The sequence below is a fragment of the Lissotriton helveticus genome, chromosome 10 (genome assembly GCF_964261635.1).
Source record: "Lissotriton helveticus chromosome 10, aLisHel1.1, whole genome shotgun sequence".
Taxonomy (NCBI): domain Eukaryota; kingdom Metazoa; phylum Chordata; class Amphibia; order Caudata; family Salamandridae; genus Lissotriton; species Lissotriton helveticus.
In genome coordinates, this window is record NC_136071.1 from 848375178 (window position 1) to 848395511 (window position 20334).

Here is a 20334-nt window from a genome sequence, read left to right on the forward strand (position 1 = left end):
TAGCGCTATATTTGCATGTAAAACTATTTTTATTCCTATAACTGGTTTCTGTTGTGTAATTCTATATTCACCGAAACTGAGGCTGGTCTCTTTTGATAAATTCATGCTTCCTTCCAACCACACCCCTCTGTCAGAGTATTCATCAGTCCAAGCATTCATTCACCCAGCCAAGCTGTAGATAAGATAGCTCAGTGGGTTGGGTGTCTGCTAATCAGATCGGTTTTTGGCTTCCAATCTACAGGCCTGACTCCAGAGGTAGCTGCCTATTCTTTCAACCATTTAGAGGAGATAAAATGAGAAGAAAGGGATTAGGTGATGTAAGCAAACATCCTCAGGCAGGAGGACATAACTTAATGTGTTGTGTGAGTTGCATAAATGGTCAGTGATTACTTTGCAATTCATCCATATGGAATCCAGATAGACATTGAAAGGGGGGGCGCTGAGGTGTGTATATAACTGTATGTGTGTACTGCACAAACAGCTCCGCATGTTAATCTGCTTGTTGTTCATGGATGAGCCTTGCATTGGGATAGTTTCTCTATGAGATGGGAGCTCGGAAACATTTTTCCAGGGGCCAAAAAGTTTGGTCTCTGTTGTGCTCAAGGGTCGTATGATTGCCAGTAAGGTGGTGTTGGAGGAGAGGGTTGGGGGGCGTTGGCGATAACGTAGGTGTAGGTGAAGTTTAGGATATACATCTAGGGACTGAGTTGAACAATGTGAAACCAGTAAACCTGGGATTAATACTGGCTTCCCCGCTTTTCCAAATTGTGTAATCCTAGGCAATTGTTTAAAATCACATCCCCTAATTTTTCTTCATTATCACAAAAAAGAGGGCCTAGAGATAAAGGATTTCAGGTTGTGTGCTGTACAAAACCAGCTCCTGTGTTTGATTTAAGAAACTATAATGTTGTACGTGTATATTAGGAACCTAGGCCTTCCAAAAAGTGCACACAACTGACTTGCCTCTTTAGTACACTATAGGCGCTGTTGTCAGGGTAGCAGAAGAATTAAGGTTTCTAAATTCATATTTGAAAACTATCACTCTTAAATTAAATACTTCTCAATGCACTGATCAAATTAATTATAATAAGCTGAAAAGGTTCTGCATGTTAACTAAATACACTTTTTGAGTTTTGAAGAGTCTCATCATTTTACACTTTTGCTGCAAGATCTCTTTAAAAGTGATGGTGCACTCCCTAGTTACTTCCTTTCTTTAACACCAATTAACTTTGAAATAAATCATTGCTGTCTATTTAATATCATTATTATTGTTAGTGCTCAGGGAAGTAAACAGCAGCCCATTGTTCCTGTTGATCAGGGGCCCTCATGTAAAAGTCTGGGGGCCGTACTTTGAGTATTCATGATACATGATAACTGTGTGGCACTGAACCCTGTTTGCATTGCACGTCATGTACTGGTCATAGTTCATGAATTCACATTGCGCCAATGCCTGTACTGATATCAGATCGCATATATTAATTACAGAGCACAACCACTTGTGTGTTTTTCATCTGACTTAGTAGTCAGTATGGTTTTAATAAACCCAAATGAAGATAGAAATTTATAGAAAAACAAGTGTCAATGGCGATTTAACAAATAAATAGAAAGTCCGTAGGAGTCTTGATGTAGTTGACTCAAAGTGCAAGTTGGAAGAGCAGACAGCTGACACGTGTTTCGTCGTGTTAATACAAATTTTTCAAGGCTGTAGAAACAATGTACAAATGTATGACTTCCTATCAAAAGCATCCAAATTATAGAAGTGCAAGTCTTGGTACAATTAAGTCAAAAATAGAACAGCAAAACATCTGTTAATGACCAGCTAAAGCGTGTCATGTTGACCTATAGACAATACATTAGTGAAATAACAACAGTGTTTCAAAGTGTTTCTATCACCTTTGTGAAAGATCAGAAACTACCACCCACCATTCAAGAAATATAGTTGGTATGAGCGTTTTTTTAAGAAGAAAGTATTAAAGGTGAAACTCCGTGAGAATGAGGAAATAAAAAAGGTGACATAGAATAGCAATTGACCAAACGTTCAAATTCCATAAGAAATGTGTATCCCTACAAAATAAGGTTACACATCATTTAAACAATAATTGTGTATAAAGTTTGTTAGATCGCTATAGCTGCCATGAATGTAAGGCTTGTCTTACCTACTATGCTAGGGAATCTTTGATGTATTGGTTGGAAGGACCATGCCAAGCTTTTTCCAACTACGGAAAATAAGGAAAATCTCCCCTCTTTTGACCCATTCGGCTCTCGTCCACGTAGTAATTGCCTTAGTACTCTCCCGCTTGGACTTCTCGAATGTCCTTTACCTTGGTCTTCCAGTCGGACTGCTGAAACGACTCTAGATGGTTCAAAACCAGGCGGCAAGACTCATCTGGAAACAACCCAAATGGGAGTCAGTCAGACCAGTTTTGGAAAAACTCCACTGGCTACCGATGGCCCAAAGGATCGTCTTTAAAACCGGGTGCATTACCTTTAAAGCATTGCACGAAAACGGCCCAAAATTTGTCAGACATATGATAAATAAGCACAAACCCCAACACAACTTACGCTCTGCCCATCTCAATCTGGTCACTGTCCCATCATTCAACAGGAAAAGACTAGGAGGATGCTGCTTCTCCTATCTGGCGGCCTCCCTTTGGAACTCCTTTCCCCTCTCACTCAGGAACTGTGACAATTTGCTGGTCTTCAGGAAATCCTTGAAAACTCGGTTATTCAAACAAATCTACGGTTAGGGAGGGTACCTGGACCTTCGACTTCAGCGCCATGAAACCTACGGGTGTACGTGCGCTCTACAAATAAATATTAACATAACATAACATGCCAAGGGCTATGGGCAGCCTCGGATTGGCAAGGCGGACAACTGGCCATCGGCTGATGGGACTCTGGCTGAGGCCAGGTGGTGGGCTGTTTTTTTTTTTGTCTCCTATGGACTCCACTCGTGGTGCACAGTGTGAAACGCTGTTATCAGCCTTAACAGACATGACCCCATGCACATGAAGTCTGACCAGCGGGCCAATGTTCGAGGCGGAATGACAATGGACTGGTCTGCTCAGACTGTCACAGCATGAAGTGTGCCTGCTTCCCTCCAGGTGTGACAGAGTCTGCAAGTAGCTGCTGATGGGAAACCATTAGGACCTACTTTGCAAGGGACTTTGCAGTAGGGGAAAGGACTGGAGCATAGGGCTGTGGCAGTTGGTGAGGTCCAGAGAGGGAGCACCTCAGCTTATTTATGTCCTCCTCCACTCCATGTAAGCAGTGGAGATAATAATCTCTGCGCTTTTCATTTGTCTGCCAGATGACAATTACTGCAATCAACAGGGCCAGCTTGTGGCCTTAGTTGACTTTGAAACTGGGAAACCAGGTTCAAGTGCCAGCATCAGTTTGACATTCTGTGATTCTGGGCAAATCACTCAAACTACATGAACCTAAAAAAAAAGAATATGGCCCTCTGTAATGTTATCTGGTGCTCACGTAAAGCTTGCCAAAGCCTCTGGGCCAAGTTCATGCAATATAAAACAGCATGTAAGTAAAAATCACTTTATTTTTTGTTAAGTTTTGCATTTACACACTAGCATCATTCCCTTTCTCAGAATGTATATGTGACGCTTGCCACAAAAAAATGCAGATGCACCTTTTCATCAGCCTCTAAACATTGGAGGGCCTCTCTTAAGTACTGCAAACAATTAAACAAATGTCATATAAAAGGGAGTGTAAAAGGCAGCTTAGCTCTGTGCAATATCATGTTTCCCAGTGAATATTATTCAAAACATCCACAGCAACGTATGGATAAAAAAACACAAATAAAATGAGTTCCTAGTATATTTTTTATGGGAATGTACATTTCCTATTTGGGTACAGGTCCTATAAGCGTTAAAATACTTTTATTACCGCAAATGTTTATCATCATTTATCTCCATGATCCAAACTAAGCAGTGTATTACGAAAGGTTGAGATATTCGAATGTGGGTCACTTTTTTGAGCTGCCCGGTCCGAATTGTGGCCCCAATCCAACCCTGGTAGGGTCAACGCCATTTAAATGTGTCTTACAACTGCAAGTGTTCTGAGAGTGGCATGCGCTTTATATATTACAAACCAAAAAGGTTCTCTTTGGGGATAAAAAATTAAAGACTAAGCGAAAGTCAAGCAAACACAACCGACGTCCACTCCATGTAAAAAAAAATGCATGACACCAGCACTTTAAGGTCGCGGATTCTCACACGTAAACGATATGGGCATGGAAGCAGGCTTGGTAGAGTGGCATGCCCAGGGTTTTTACCCAGTACTCTAAAACTGTCACTGTGTGCACCGGGACACGGCTGTGACCTTTCAATCAAAAATATACAACGTGCAGCCGTGCGGCCCTTTCTAGGTTTCGAACGGTGCCCATTTAAAGGAGGGTTGTTGTAAAGTGCGGGCAGCAGTGACATTAGGAAACAGAGGCGAGGAGCATCACGTCATTAAAGTTTATTATGAACAGTGCGCCCTCACCACCAGATGTTTACTTCGGACACCAGTCTTCGGGTAAATGCCCGGGGCGAGCCAGTTTCAGAAACCCGGAAACGCGCTGCATCACATTTTGTTCACCGTGATTAGCCACGCTACATTAGGAAGCACTTGTTTTGCCTCACGGATTGCTTATAGCACCATGAGTACCCTCCAGGCGTTCTGTGCGTGGTAGAGATACTTCCCTAGCGCAAATTCTAGTTAGCCAGTTACAAGTGGTCGCCACAAGGTGTGGCTGCTGGCACGAGGAATCTGGGAGCACAACTGACCTTCTATCTAAAGGGACGTTTTAGTTGATTCAAGTGCACTCGAGGGTTGTTAAGTATGACTCGCGGTATCTGTGGATTACTATTGGTAATTAATAGCAAAGTTTCAGACTTTTTTTTTTAACTATGAGGAACGTACATGAGCCAGTATCCAAAGCCTGTATGCCACAACTGGATGTCAGAGACCCTTTGTAACTGGCGAACTGGGCATGTACTTACTTGGGTTAGCGTCATAAGCCTGGTGTCTTTTGGGAACCCCCCCCCCCCCCCAAGTGGTGTCAATATTAACACCCACCATGAAATGTGTGAGATGCTGCTAAAAAAAAAAAAAGACCCGACGGGAAACAAATTTTGAAGAGTTGGGGAGAGCTGTCGACTTTGGAACAGATGAACTAGCCTGGAGTTTAGGCGCCAAACATTCGGCGATTCTGGGCAAATCACTTAATCTCCCCGTGCCTAAATATGAATGTGACTTGTCTAAGGTAACTGCTGCTCATGTAAAGCCTCCAATACATCCGGGTCGAGTTCGCGCTATATAAAACTGAAAAAGGGTTATTGTGTAATTTCGGTCTGAAAGTGCACACAGTTGCAGCAACTCTCATTCTGTCAACCCAACATCCTACATTTACTATTTACGACATTTAATGATAAAAATATATTAACACGTTGGTTCTTTATCATTCAAAGGACCTTGTGTACTCGTTATGCAGTTTTCAAAATCTTTGATAATTAAACTTTATTACTCCACACCGAGCCAACCTATACTTTTGCAGCACGTTAGAGGTATTATTTATTAAGAAAAAACCAAGAAACAAATGCGAAGTACACGATGCTAGTATTACTCTAAAACACAGAAATAAAAGATAAACGCATTTCATAAACACCGAGCTGTTCTTTCCGAGTCTACTCAAACCCATTACACCGTTTATAGGATGTATTACATGTATAAACAAAGTGAACTTTCCGAGGTTACTCCGAGCAATGTCATTAAACTGTACCGGAAGCCATCATTCTTGGCAGGCCACAGTGCACAGAGCATTAATCCACCGCGGCCAGAAGTTACTGCTGCAGCTTAGAGGGGGTCTCTGTGATATAAAGGGCTGTTTTACATCAAAGCTCTCTGAAACGCATTAGGTCGACCTGGCCTGGTGGCTCTAATATCTAATATAGACCCCCTACTATCGAAATGAATACCACATGCCATGTGCGTGCTTACATAAAACACATTATACCGCCCACATATATCGTCATTGACTCCAAAGTGATGACAAACTGGTGTAAACTAAAGGCACGTGAAATGCGGTGGGGGACTGGATGTTGTACAGAAACAGGTTATTGTGGTTCAAGCTTTAAGTGTATTTTTCACACCCGCTGATAGTAACAAAGCCGTCGAGTGTGTTTAGAGTGCCCACACTGCGCCGGGCACAGTGCTTGAGTACATTTTTTTAGGTTACAAAATATGATTACAAGTTGCATCTGTCAGATGTATAAGTTATGTGCACGTGTCTGGGACACGTTTTTTTAAACCAAAAAGCGCATTTAAAGTGTGCTGTTTTACAATGCCTCCCAGGCCTTTCCTACCAAGCTTGTACTAACTAGAAGCGTCACATGGCACATGAAAAGCGTCACATGGCACATGAAAGGAGAGCGAGCTGTGATCCAGATGTTTCTCGGAAGAACTGAGGGGCATATTATCAAGACAGGAGATATAATTATCGCCGCTTTATCGGCAGAAAACTGCCGATAAAGCGGTGATAATTGTATCTCCTGTCTTGATAATATGCCCCTGAGTTTCAGTAAATTGAAGGGAAATAAATATGGAAATATAGGATAGAAAACATGCATCTAACCAAAGCTATCACCAACGTGGTGATCGCTGTAATTAAGGTTTGATTTGACCAGTAATGCCTGAAAACAGATGGCTTGGTTAAGTGTGGATACTTTGTTACCTTACATTACGATTTACATGATTCTTATTCACCATTTTAATAAAAATTGATATATTTGCTTGCTGATGTAAAAGGCAGGAATGTGCGTTCTTCCTAAATTCGTGCAAAGAAATAATAATAATGTGGTCATTGAACTTACGACAGAGCGGCTGCTTTATATTTCCATTTATTGTGTTGGCATCAGAGAAGTACTGCTTCCACTTATGTGTATACAGGTTTGCCAATATTTCAGAAATTATTTTGGGAGGAGGTGCAAGTTTCCCACTGACTTGCGCTGGAAAAGTGTTACTTTGTTATTCTTTTTTTAAAACAGGACGTGATATAATCATAACATTCTGAAAAAGTCAACACTGAAGGCCTTTCCCAAATAACGAGAGACGACGAGTAAGCATTTTCTATTAATATTCATCACCTCACCAACTAGGACATTTGTTAGGCTGGGACAGATGGTCAGCGCTGCTCTGTTGCTATATTTACAAGCCCCCAGAGGAAGGCAGAGCCCAGACCTCACATGGGATCAATTTGCAGACGAGCGAGACACGGGCCATGTCGGTACTTCTGCAAGCACGTGACGGGTAGGGGAGTATGCGCAAGCGGACGGCGTCATGTTTAACTCACAGTAAGCCGTATGGGCGAGGCCAGAGATAGCCAGCCGCGAACGGCGGAAGCACGAGACCACGATCAGGTTCTCTATTGGTTCGGTTAGACCTCGCCCACTTTCCCTGCGTTCGCCTTTCACGCCAGTAAATGTACAGACAGAAGAGCATGCGCATTCGAATCCCTAGTACGTCACGATTTCGCCTTGTTTGTACTGGACAGCAAGGAAACCGGAGCATGATCTCAATGTCCCCGCCTTTGATGTGACCCGCCCCTGGAGTGACGTATAAGAAAAATGCTCGCCAATGAGAGTTACTTGATTCTGCGCTTGCGCATTAAGGTTCACATGAGATCGATCCGTGATTCGAGGAAAGGGGGGCCAATAGCTTGGCTCCATGTAAATTATGACTTTCTGTCCTGCGGAAAACGCGCGCATACTCGCTTTGTGTATGTTGTGTTAAAGTGATAAACTGCCGTTTAAGTCAAAAATAGTCCGACGACAAGAGAGCGAGACTCGGCGAAGACAGGTCATATATTGAAGACAGTTTGGTGTCAAAAAAGTGTTTGAGGCTCGCGGGACGCGCTATTAAAGTTAAACATATAAGAAGGCGCAGTGTAGGCAAACTCCTTTATCTGCACTTTTACCTCATCACTATAAAATGTTAGCATCATGGCTTGTGTAGTAATGCTTATAATGTTATTTTTAGAAGTGCTTCTTTAGCAATGATAGAACTGTTGTAGGTCATGCATAGAATGTGTGTATGTCACTATGCTTGTGTGTGGAGTGCTGGTCAGTCTGGAGTTCGTTTACAAGCTGGCAGCACCTTTTTATCTGTACTGCATATCTTGAGGAATAAAGAAGATTTATCACCAAACTTGGTGGGTATTCATTCACTACAAATTTGGCGACGAGGGAAACTGGCAATTTTCTAATGAAATTGATATCCTGCTTCATACAACTCTACATTTGTTATCCTGGATTCAAGAAAACTCTTCGTTTCAAAGAAAACTATTCGTTTCTCTTCAAAACAGATGTGCCTTAGTGCGGTGAGACTTTCATTTATCTTTTCAAAAAAAAAAATGAAGAAAACCACTTTATTTTAGCTTCCTACCCACTCTGCATCTTTCAAACGCCACCGTTTCACAAACCGCTACAGCGTGTTAGCTCCCACTCCAGTGAGTTTGAACGTCGCGGCATCTTGCAGAACCTTCCTTTGTCATCGCGCGTCAGTGCACTGCTCATCACTACTACATGCGCATGGAATTGTGGGTACTCGCGCATTGAATTGTGGGTACGACCCCACGTAAGGTCACGTCGGCGGCCATTTTAGATTGGTTTTATGCCGATTTTTCTTCATTTTCATCGCGTTTCACACCGATTTGATTCTGGACTCTGGCAATTGCTGTTTTCTGGTATTTATAAACGTTTATCAGTATTATTTATTTTGACAATATCAAATTCAAGTAAGGTGCTGCCTGCAATAATTTTTGTATCTTTCCTCAATAAGATAAAACAGATATACATTGATATTTACATATATTATTTTTTTTCTGGGTTTGTGTCATTATGCCTGACACTAACAGTGCCATTTCTTCTGGTGAAAAGCCTGTACATGGCCTGAACCTAAATGCTCCAAGAGAATTTTTAGTTGTTCCTGGTGATCCTCCTGTTGCTTGGTTAGATTGGAAAGAATATTTCTTGAACTATGTTGCAAATCTTGAAGATGTTAGTGGACCTTTCACTCCTGAAAGAAAAAAAAGGATTTTATTATTAGGTCTTGGCCCTGAAGGATTAAGAATCTACAATCAGTTGGACAAGACTGATAGATCTGCTGGTGACATTGATGTTTTCAATTCAGCACTTTTGGATATCGATGATTATTTCTCTCCTTGTGTTTGCATTGCTGTCACCAGACATTCCTTCTTTCAACGCAAGCAAAATAAATCCGAATCAGTTGAGGATTACGTTTCCGCACTTAGAAAATTAGCTGTTAAGTGCAAATTTGCTCAACTTCATGATGATCTTATTCGAGATCAAGTTGTCATGTACACTAAAACTAAAACCATTCAGAATAAACTATGGGTTGAAGGTGATGGAACTTTGAAAGAAATTATCGCCATGGTTAAAAAAGCTGAACTCTCAGAACGTTGCGCAAAGGCTTCTCTTTCCAGTGAGAAAAAGGAAACTGAAATCGTAAACAAAATTTCTGAAGGGAAATCTTTTATTAGAAGTAACAAAGATTTCAGGTCTACTAATGCTAAAAAAGAAAATTTTGACTATAAGAAAACCTCTGAACCTGTGTGTTATAGATGTGGTAGTCATTCTCACCTTGCTCATTATCCTAAGTGTCCTGCTAAGAACACTAAATGTCTGAACTGTGGGGTTATGGGGCATTTTGCTAAGGTCTGTAAAAGAAAAGTCTTTAAAAATTCAAAAGGTAAGATTGCTTGCATTCAAGAGGTAGCACAGGATTGTACCTCATCTTCTGATGAAGAAGTTCTACTTGTACAAAATGCAGTTAAAAAAAAGGTAGTATTGAACATTTCTGATATTGATTCTAGTAAACCCTTATGCCAAGTCTCATTAGGTGGAGTCATGACGCAACTTGCTGCAGATTCTGGGTCACCCTATACTATTGTGAACAAGAATGTTTGGGATCAGAAATTTGTTAACCAAATTGGAAGTTGGTTGGAACCTTCTGATATCTCACCTGTTAGTTATACCGACAACACAATAGAGATTTTAGGGTTCAGACTACTAATTTTCAAGTTTAAAGGTATGCATGCCACTTGCAAGTTGTATGTGTCGAAGGATGGTCCTTCAGTGTTGGGTTGGAGGGATCAAAAAAGTCTACACATAATTTTGGATCCCAATAGCAAGGAACAAGTGTTGGTTTCCTGCATAAGTGAAGACACCAAGAAATGGGTGATTGATGAGTTTCCTTCTGTATTTACTGGCACTATTGGCAAGCTGAAAGGTTTTACACATCAAATCAGACTTAAAGACAATGCTATTTCTAAAATTCACAAAGCCAGGAATATTCCTCTCATCATTAGGGATGAGGTTAAATCCGAACTTGATAAATTGTTAAATGCTAATATTATTGAGACTGTTGAAGCAGCTGAATGGGTTTCGCCATTGGTCGTCGCACGCAAGGCCAATGGCAAGGCCCGTTTATGTGTGGATTTGAGATATTTGAACAGTCAAATTTTGGTTGATCAATATCCACTTCCACGCATTGATGAAATGTTGTCCTTAACCAAAGATGCAAAAGTTTTTTCCACTTTGGACCTATCAGCAGCTTATCATCAGGTTGTTCTTGATCCAGAAAGTAGACATCTTACATCATTTGCTACTCCATTTGGATGTTTTCGATTTAAAAGAATGCCGTTTGGCTTAGCCTCTGCTGCGGCAGTATTTCAGAGGCTAATGACCAACCTTTTTGGAAACATCAAAGGGGTAATCTTTTTCCAGGATGATATTTTAATTATGGGAAAGGATAAAGATCACCATGACAATCTCCTGAGAAAAGTTCTTAAGGTTTTAGCTGATAATGGTTTGGTTGGGGAGCTCAGCAAGTGCAAGTTTTCAAAGAGCTCTGTTACGTATTTAGGTCATGAAATTTGTGATGAAAGGATAAGACCTAAAACAAAATTAGTTGAAGCAATAGTGAATTCACCTGAACCTAAGTCCAAGGATGAACTCAGATCATTTCTTGGTTTAGCTGAATTTTACTCTAAATTTGTTAATCAGTTTTCACAGAAAACATTTCACATGCGTGTTCTCATGAAGAACAAATCACCTTTTGTTTGGGATGAGAAATGTAGTGCTGCATTTAAAGAAATCAAATATGCCATAGTGAATGCGCCTATGCTACAAGGTTTTGACCCGTGCGCCAAAACTTATTTGACCACTGACGCTAGTGGAGTTGGTTTGGGGAGTGTTCTCTCACAGATTTCTCAACAAGGTGATGAAATTGTCATAGCCTTCGCTTCACGATCATTGTCACCTTGTGAGGAAAAGTACTCTGTGATCGAGCGTGAGACGCTTGCTGTGGTATGGGCAATGGAGCACTTTCGTAAATTTATTTGGGGTAAACAGTTTATTTTACGTTCAGACCATAAACCTCTGACCAAGCTCCTCACTACGGAAGGTTTGTCCAGAGCTTCAGCCAGGATTGCTCGTTTATCCATGAGACTCCAAGATTTCATTTACACTATTCAGTATGTACCTGGTGCAAAGAATGTGGTCGCTGACTTCTTAAGTAGATTACCCTTACCAATGAAGGAAATTGATTTGAACTCTTGGAATGATTGTTGTGTTGCTGGAATTTTTTCTGATCCTCATGGCTTATCAAAGGATGAGTGGAATTCAGCTTCTGGCAAGGATAATGTTCTTGAAACAGTTAAAATAAAAGTCAACCAAGGTTGGGTTGTCTTAACTAAAACTGACAGTCAATTGAAGCCATTCTGGGAGGTCAAAGATGAACTCAGTCTTGACGGTGATTTCTTATGTCGTGGTGACAAACTCATACCACCGTTAGGAGTACGCCAAAAAATTATCTCTTTGGGCCATGAGGGACATCCTGGAATATCCAGAACAAAAAGAATTATAAAAGCCTTGTACTGGTGGCCAGGCATTGACTTGGAGATCGAAAGGTCTGTTCGAGACTGTGTGCAATGTGAGTGTTCTGACAAAAGTCAAAAAACGCTTAATCCCCCAATGTCCTCACTTAGGTGTCCCAAATTACCCTGGGAGGAATTAGCATTAGATATTATGGGACCTATTGTGTGGCAAGATGATTCTATCAAGTTCATCTTAGTCTTAGTAGATCTATTCTCCAGATGGATCGAATTGAAAGTAGTTAACAGAGTCAACACTGAAACTGTTATATCATTTTTGGATGAGTGTTTTATCAGAGAAGGTCTTCCTGCTTCTATTCTAACTGACAACGGCGTTCAGTTCAAATCTGATACCATGAGGGTATTTATGGAATCATCTGGTATCAAGCAAAGATTTTCTGCTGTTTATCATCCCCAAGGCAATTCTGTTGTAGAAAGGGTCAACAGGGTTATTAAAGGAACCTTGCAATTAGCCAACAAGAACAGAAAAAATTGGTATGGCGAACTTGACAAAATGTTATGGTCTTATAGAATCACTATTCATGAAACGTGTGGTGAAAGTCCATTTGGTTTAATGAGAGGCAGATTTCCGTATTCCAAATTAAATCCTGTGTGGATGGGGAGAAGCAAAGAGTATGCTTGGAATTCTGACAAGGTCACAGAGAATATTTGCAAATCTCAGGATAAAAGCAAATTGTATTATGATAGAAAACATGGTACTAAAGATACTCACGTTGAAGTTGGCCAATTGGTTAGAGTTAAATCTTCCAAGAAAATTGGGAAGTTACAACCTAGATTTTCTGATCCCAAGACAATCACTAAAGTAATGCGTAATACCGTCTTGTTAGATGATGGTTCCATTCATCACATGAGTAAGATTGCTTTTGCCAGAGGGTCTGATCCTTGTAAAAACAAGAAGGGGGATGTGTGTGGTGACTTTTGGTGGTTGACTCCAGTTGTGTCCTTGGATTCCAGCACAGATTCTTCTGACGGAGACAATATTGTTAGTCAGTCTTCAACTCTCTCTGACGGTGACAATATTGTTAGTCAGTCTTCAACTCCATTTCCTGGATCTGAGTCTTTGGTCGAAGAACCTCAGAACGTTGGTAAAGAGCCTAGTTCTGTGCCATCTTCTTCTCTAATTCAATGTGATCACAATCCTCCTGTCGCTGAGAGTTTGCAACCTCTTGTTCTTACCAGAAGTGGTAGAAGTGTTGTTACTCCAAGATTTTTAAATGATTTTGTCTGTAAATAATTCTTTAAGTTGATTTTGTTTTTTTTATTATTTTAGGAGGAGGATGTGTAGTAATGCTTATAATGTTATTTTTAGAAGTGCTTCTTTAGCAATGATAGAACTGTTGTAGGTCATGCATAGAATGTGTGTATGTCACTATGCTTGTGTGTGGAGTGCTGGTCAGTCTGGAGTTCGTTTACAAGCTGGCAGCACCTTTTTATCTGTACTGCATATCTTGAGGAATAAAGAAGATTTATCACCAAACTTGGTGGGTATTCATTCACTACAGCTTGCCTTTGCTCAGAGAGCGCCCTGGGCGAGACCGAATTTGGCGAGACCGAATTTGGCGCCCCCTCCCATTCTCTCCTTTAAGGGTCTGTGTATTAAAACATGGGTGGGTAGGAGGAAGGTGAGGGGGTCGGAGAAAGGAGACCCATGAGAAGAAAACTAAACAAAATGCAGACATGGCTACTAGCAGTTTACAGAAAAGTGTTGAAGTGGACTTTCTTTGGAGTCATGTCTGAAAAAGTCACCCACCGAAACTCCCTCCACGGGCCGCGGCTGTCTGCAGGAAGCTCCTGCGCCTAAAATCTGAGCCCTGCCGTGGGCGCAGCTAGCACACGCTAAAGGCCGGCCCTGATTAGCTATTCATCCTGTTTGTGAGCGTCAGCAACTTTTCAGGAGACGCCAGTAGAACGCGCCGAAGAGCAGAGGCCTGCATACATAAAAACAATTCTGACACAAAGGATTACTCTGACAAGAGGTTGGATGGCCTGTTAAAGCAACGTACAAAGTGGTCCTGTCCCTAGTTTGCGTTTTAAGAGGGCCCTAGAGTGCATCTCCTGGGTTGGCTACTACTCGAAGAAAGCATATATCACAGTGATTAACAACAAGGTATTTTTCCACTGTCTTGTGTCCTCTAGAATTTTAGCGATTGCATTACCGCCCCCCGCCACCCTTAGAGATGTTTTCCTGCAGTGTGGTCCTTAAGAAAGTTAGGATAAAACTCATTTTCCACACCGAAAAGTACGTTGACCGAACTTCAAGTGGTCTCAGCCCTCAACATTTCAACGGCTGAAAGACAAACTCATCCTCGCCTTGTTTTATTGTTTTTTTGTACATGTTGTTGTGCTGAGACGTGGAATGCACAGATGGTATGATAGGCGTGTCTCTTGGTATGTATGAATGAGTGCAGGATGTGAGTTTTATATGTGTACATCTCTAGATGTGTTTTATAGTCTGTGTTAAATAAATGTTATACGTTGATCTAAAATTACAATCAACTTTGTAAATACAATGAATATGTGAAAACAATACCTTTATTGATGAAACTGAGTTGACTTGAAATAAAACCTTAATGAAAAATGTTCTATAAAAAATAAATAAATGTTGTAATATGTATGTCAGTATCTAATGTTCCTTCTGGTTCAGAACATAAAGTGCTGCTTAAACAAATAGAAGAAATACATGTCAAGTGGGAATTTTCTTGTTTTCTCGGTCCTTGTTAGCAACCATTTTTGTAAAAAAATATATATATATAAAGTCGCATCACAGTGCAATTTAAGTCTTTTAATGGCCATTTTCAGAAGACACAAAATATGGTTTTCCTATATGTTCTGTGGTGCACTGCTTCACCCGAGTATTCCTTCCGAGTATACATGCGCACACAATTCGTACTGGCTAGTATAAAACATTAATTTACTGGCAAAAGATATTGAAGGGTATAATGACTCTTTTCTAAAAAGCAGAGTTGAAAAATCAAAATTGACATTCGCACATCTACTCCAGTGGCATTGCTAATTACGCTAAGATTCAGCTTCCCTATTTGCTCGGTAACAAATCTGTGCATCGTGTCGACACAGGTGTCTTTATACTTTTATGTTACGTTAAGTGCAACTGGAAGTATGCGGTTCTACAGCCGAGTATGGTCCTCAGAATTATGGATTTATTGCACTTACCCAAAATCAGGCGGCTACTTCGTAATTCTCAGAGAGCTATAAAAACAAAAATAAAGTTTCCTGTCGAAAACATTTATAACAGTTACTGAAAAGTGCCACACCTGCTTTATCACAGTGTAGACCCTTTACAAAAATTCACTTGTACCATTTTGGTTGCTGGTGGCTGCAGCTAGGTGTTCAACGGGTAGTAATGAAAAAACATTTGCCAAGTCTGCATTAATGTTTATTAAAATGACCGCATTATTAATTAATACTGTCAGAGAAGGTGCCACATCAGCCCCATAATCTGCCTTTTCTTGCCGCATAATTAAGTCGACGCTTCCACATAATTCCTGTGTGCATGGTTATGTTTAGCTAGATTCTAAAACTGCTCAAATTGTCCGAATATTTGCTTTAGAAATCGTTGCCTGCGCCAGGGCTGGGCACCGAGGCATGTCTCCTGCAGCCAACAATCACAGACGGATTTCGAGATATGCATATTCCCATCACAGATGAATCACAGGCGTTCCTTAAAATAAAGCAGGTGAGATGGGGGGTCAAAGTCTTTGAGGAACATCTTCTGAGTCTCTGCAACTCTTTCCACACTTCTTTGATATGTGCAGCGCATGCAGTTCAGCTAGACGAAAAGAGAGCAAGAGTAGACCTCCTATAATATCTCAATCATGGAGAAGGCGCGCTTTACAGCAACTTGTGCGTGCTTTCACACCTTATAAATATTTAACACACCATCCGAGCAGTTGAATGCTAGAAGCGTGCAGCTAAAGGGTAGCAGGTGGTAGAGCTTTGGGAGAGCAACACGCCCTGCTCTCAAACCAATGTAGGTGGAAGTACTACTTACCCTCTTTTAATCAAGTTTCATTTGTATTGCCTGTCCCAGTGTCCGTTTCTCACACATATCTGGGCGTAAAAATAAATCATTTTCTAACACGGGGGAAAAAACGGAAAAAAAACCCTGATGATGTATCTGTCTTCTAGATTAACGAAACTGACTAATAAGGACGCCCCACAAACTGTAAATGTGAACATGTTTATATGATAGATGTCAACACCAAATCTCAGGGGTAATTTTGCAATAGACCTCGGAAGAATGAGCGGCCGTGTCGGCCCTGCAAGGATTCGTCCTTCTGAACTACTAGCTTCTTTGTGGCGTCCAGTTACACAGCACGCGGGAACACAAGCTATTCTAATAAAAAATGAACAACGTTTTTCTTATTAGAATACAACAAGTGTCACGTGGAGCTGAATCTGATAAGTTATTCATCTCGGTTGTATTGAACATGTCGTTTTGCAGACGAGATTTTCTAAATTTCCGATGTTGTTAAAAATCCAGAACAGAGCTGTGTTTCGTACTTGGTGTTTGAAGAGGCGCGGGGGGGGGGTTAGAAAGCTGCCCTTGATGTCAGCGTGAGCGTTGGTGACTCATTCACTGGTCACATGCGGTGCCGCGTCGTACATGCCACGGGGTGTGGTGTAAACTGTGCTACACTGCAGACATGGGAAAGTTCTCAAGACCCGTGGGCGGAAACAACGTGAACCTGCCAGTATACCTCGAATAAATGATCCAGGGAGCTCGATAAACTGATAGAACTGCGCATGTACATCTCCTGGACACTCTGAGCACATTGGAGCACCTAAACCCCATTTTGGAAACCCAATAGATAGATAGATAGACAGACAGACAGACAGACAGACAGACAGACAGACAGACAGATAGATAGATAGATAGATAGATAGATAGATAGATAGATAGATCCTTCAAAAGTGCAAACATTTCTGGACAAGCAAGTTTGTGCGTTCATAAGACTATTTTGTACAGATGTTATGGTCTGCCTTGTGCTAATATGAAGCAAACATTATAGAATGCATTTGTTTAAAATGAAAACATCAAGAAAGTGTGCAAGAAAAGGAAGCGCAAAGTTTTTGAGGTGCTTGCTATTATGATCACCGGGGTCTCCTCTTCAGATAGCGATACTATACAGCTGAAACACAGTCTTCATTTGTTGAGAATATTAAAGGAACTTTAATTTATAGCGAGTGAATGGAGAACAAATAGATCTTGTCAGCTGCTCTATGTATAGCCATAACAACTCGTTGTTCTCCTAATTTTTGGAAATGTGCAAATTACATTTCTGATGGTAAATGTTGGAAATAATAATAACAATATATAGTAATTTATCCCGCATTACTGGCCTTTCTAGGCGCTGCCAGTAACAGGTGTTACCACAACACATTTTAAAGATGATCAGTTTGACCAACATCAGGAGGAAGGGTTCTAAGAGATGACCCATGAATCGCACCAGATGTCAGGAGTGAGCAGTAAACTTACTGATACGTCATTTCCACAACTTATTTAAAAATAAAGACCTCAATTTAACATTAAAGTCTGTGCCAAAATAATGACAGATGTTGAACTTTACAAATGGTACTAACGATTCACAATAAAAAAATAAGTAACCATAATTATACATTTATAATAATGACTAATGTTGGGAACTGGCGTAACTGCCAGAGATGGTCACTTTGGAATATGGAACCGGGTTGGAGTCTCGTATCGCCTCAATATCCTGTGATTATGGGCAAATCACTCAATGTCCCCATACCTCAAAAAACATTTAAATTGTCCTTCATGTAAAACGCTTCGGTATCTTTTCGTCAAGTTTGCCCTATATAAAACTGCACAAAAAAATCTAGTCAGTGTCAAGTGGGTCTAAGGAAAGTGGCCAAAGTGCATTCCCACAAATAGTGGAAGGGGTTCAGCTTGTAACGTTGCCTAGAATGGTGTTCATTCTCGCCAGGTTGATATCATCATTAAAATAAATGTCACTTTTAGTGCTAGGTGTAATAAAAACGGACTGCATAATTTACGTCTATACGGTGCTTTAACCGGCAGCAAGCGTTCTGGTTTAACTGCTTCCCATAATCCCTCACGTGTCCACCTCTAGTCCAATTCACGCCATTTTTTGATTTCCCCCAATCAATGTGAGGGGCGGGGTGCGGATGAGAAAGACGTACGGATTTGTACATTTGCATGACACCACAGCAAGCCTCTCTTTTAGAGTAAAACTTCAGAACATGAGATAGATTAGAGATTTGTATTTATATTTCAAATGCTTTCAACTAACGTCCGACTTTACACTCTTCCATTTGGCTACAAAAACAAATTTAGGCATACTCAAAAGACATCGCAAAAAACGTTCAAAACCAAACGAGTTCGAGTAATGTTTGTTGGTCGAAATGAGCGTCGTGTTGCTAAATAAACCCGCAAACATTCCCACCACAAAATGGGCTAAGTTGTCAGTAGGGCAGACTGAAGGAACTGTGAGGGTTTTTTTTACACTTTAAGGAATGAGGAAGAACACAGTACGAGCAATCATGGATGGGGAACAGGACCAGTCTATTAATCAAGTAGCATTATATTTGGTAATGGCGCCACTTATTATGCACTGTGCTTAGAAACAGCAGGAGCGCGACAGGACGCGCAACATATGTACTAAACGCTATTATCACTATAAGACTGATACTACTGTCCCGCTAAATGTATGGCAGCTTTCTGGGGATATGCTGACACGACCCTTTGACAATATAACAATCCTTCAAGGGGCGCCATTACAGTGGCAGCAGCCCCTCTGGGAAGCGACGACCCTGCCAGCCTAAATGTACAGGTGCCAGCCTAAATGTACAGGAGTCTTGCTTAGAATGCTGCTACGGACTCGGTCCCATTAAAATATGGCATTCATGCTCCGATGTTGTGATACTGTCCTATTAAAAGTATGGAATACCTGCGGAGAAGTGCTGGCATTATCCCAATAAAAACATACCCTGAAAAGTTCTGGTAATGACGCTTTATAAGTATAGAATACACGCTCACAAGTTCTAGTACTGTCTACATAAAATAATACAATGCATCCTGACTAGTTCTGGTACTGCCCCATTCAAAGTACAGAATTCCTGCTGGGAAGTGATGATACTATCTCACTAAAAGTGTAGAATATAATCTGAGAAGTGCTGGCGCTGTCCCAGTAGAATCGTAGAATAGATGATGAGAAAAGCTGGCTCTGAACACTTTAGCACCGCAGGAAGGTAAAGGGTGATGGTAGATTCCGTGCCCATCCGATCCTCGCCCTCGAAGTTAATCCTACCAACACGTTTCACGGCCTCTGCGACAGGCTCTTAAATAACTATACAACACCCTGCTGATCAAACCGCACACATTTTCAGTGCAAAAAATCTACACTTGTTTTGCCTTTTAAATGTCTGCTTTCTTGTTATCGGAAGCAGACAGTCCCCTAATGGCTTCTAAGTTGTCTACCAAGTGTTTACCTGAGGGCTTGATAAAGCTCGACCGCAGAGCTGATGGCAGCCTCAGCGCTGTACTTTCAAAATTCGAAAATACATTTTCCAAAAGGGATTCAACAGCCAAAATGCCACTTGTAAATACGCACAACCGATCGACTTTTAATAGCGGAGCCATCGTTTCCAGCATTCAATTTAATATTCAAAATGAAAAAAGTTAAATTCATTTATTTTCTATCTTTCCCTACCTCCCAATAAAATTACGTTTCTATTATTTCTCTTCTCGCGCATGTTTTTTCTTTCCTTTATTTTCTCTTCTCTTCTCTGTCCTCCCTCTTTTCTTCCCTTCTGCTCTTCCTTTCCTGCAGGGTGCTCTTTCTTTCTCGCTCTTATTCCCAGCTTCCGCGCGAGAGCTGCTGCTTGTGTCTTTAGATTTAGAAGCTGTTTGCGTCCCATGTGACTGGTCTACGGTAGTCTGTCATTACGGGTTCCTTTTAGGTGTGTGTGGCGAGTAACGAAGGAAGAAGCCCCATAAATGAAAAGGTGCTATTATGAACTGATGTTCTAGTTCCCACCGAAATAGTTCAAGACCCGAACACAAGGCTCATTTTTTATTATATTTATATTTCTTTATCAAGTGTTGTTTATTAAAAGACGATGTACTACTGATGGCTGGAATTACACCACTCACTGTTTACGAAATCGTGATCTCTTTTACAGGCCCACGAAGTTAATCTGAGCTCATATATTTTCCCACGGGCGAGAGGAGCAACGTCACCTTGGAATGTCAGCTGTCTCTCTCATGGGTTATGATTCATGAGCCATCGTTATTTACTTCTGAACCTACATGACATAGCACAGACTACGCCAATTGCGTCATAGAGCGAGGACATCGC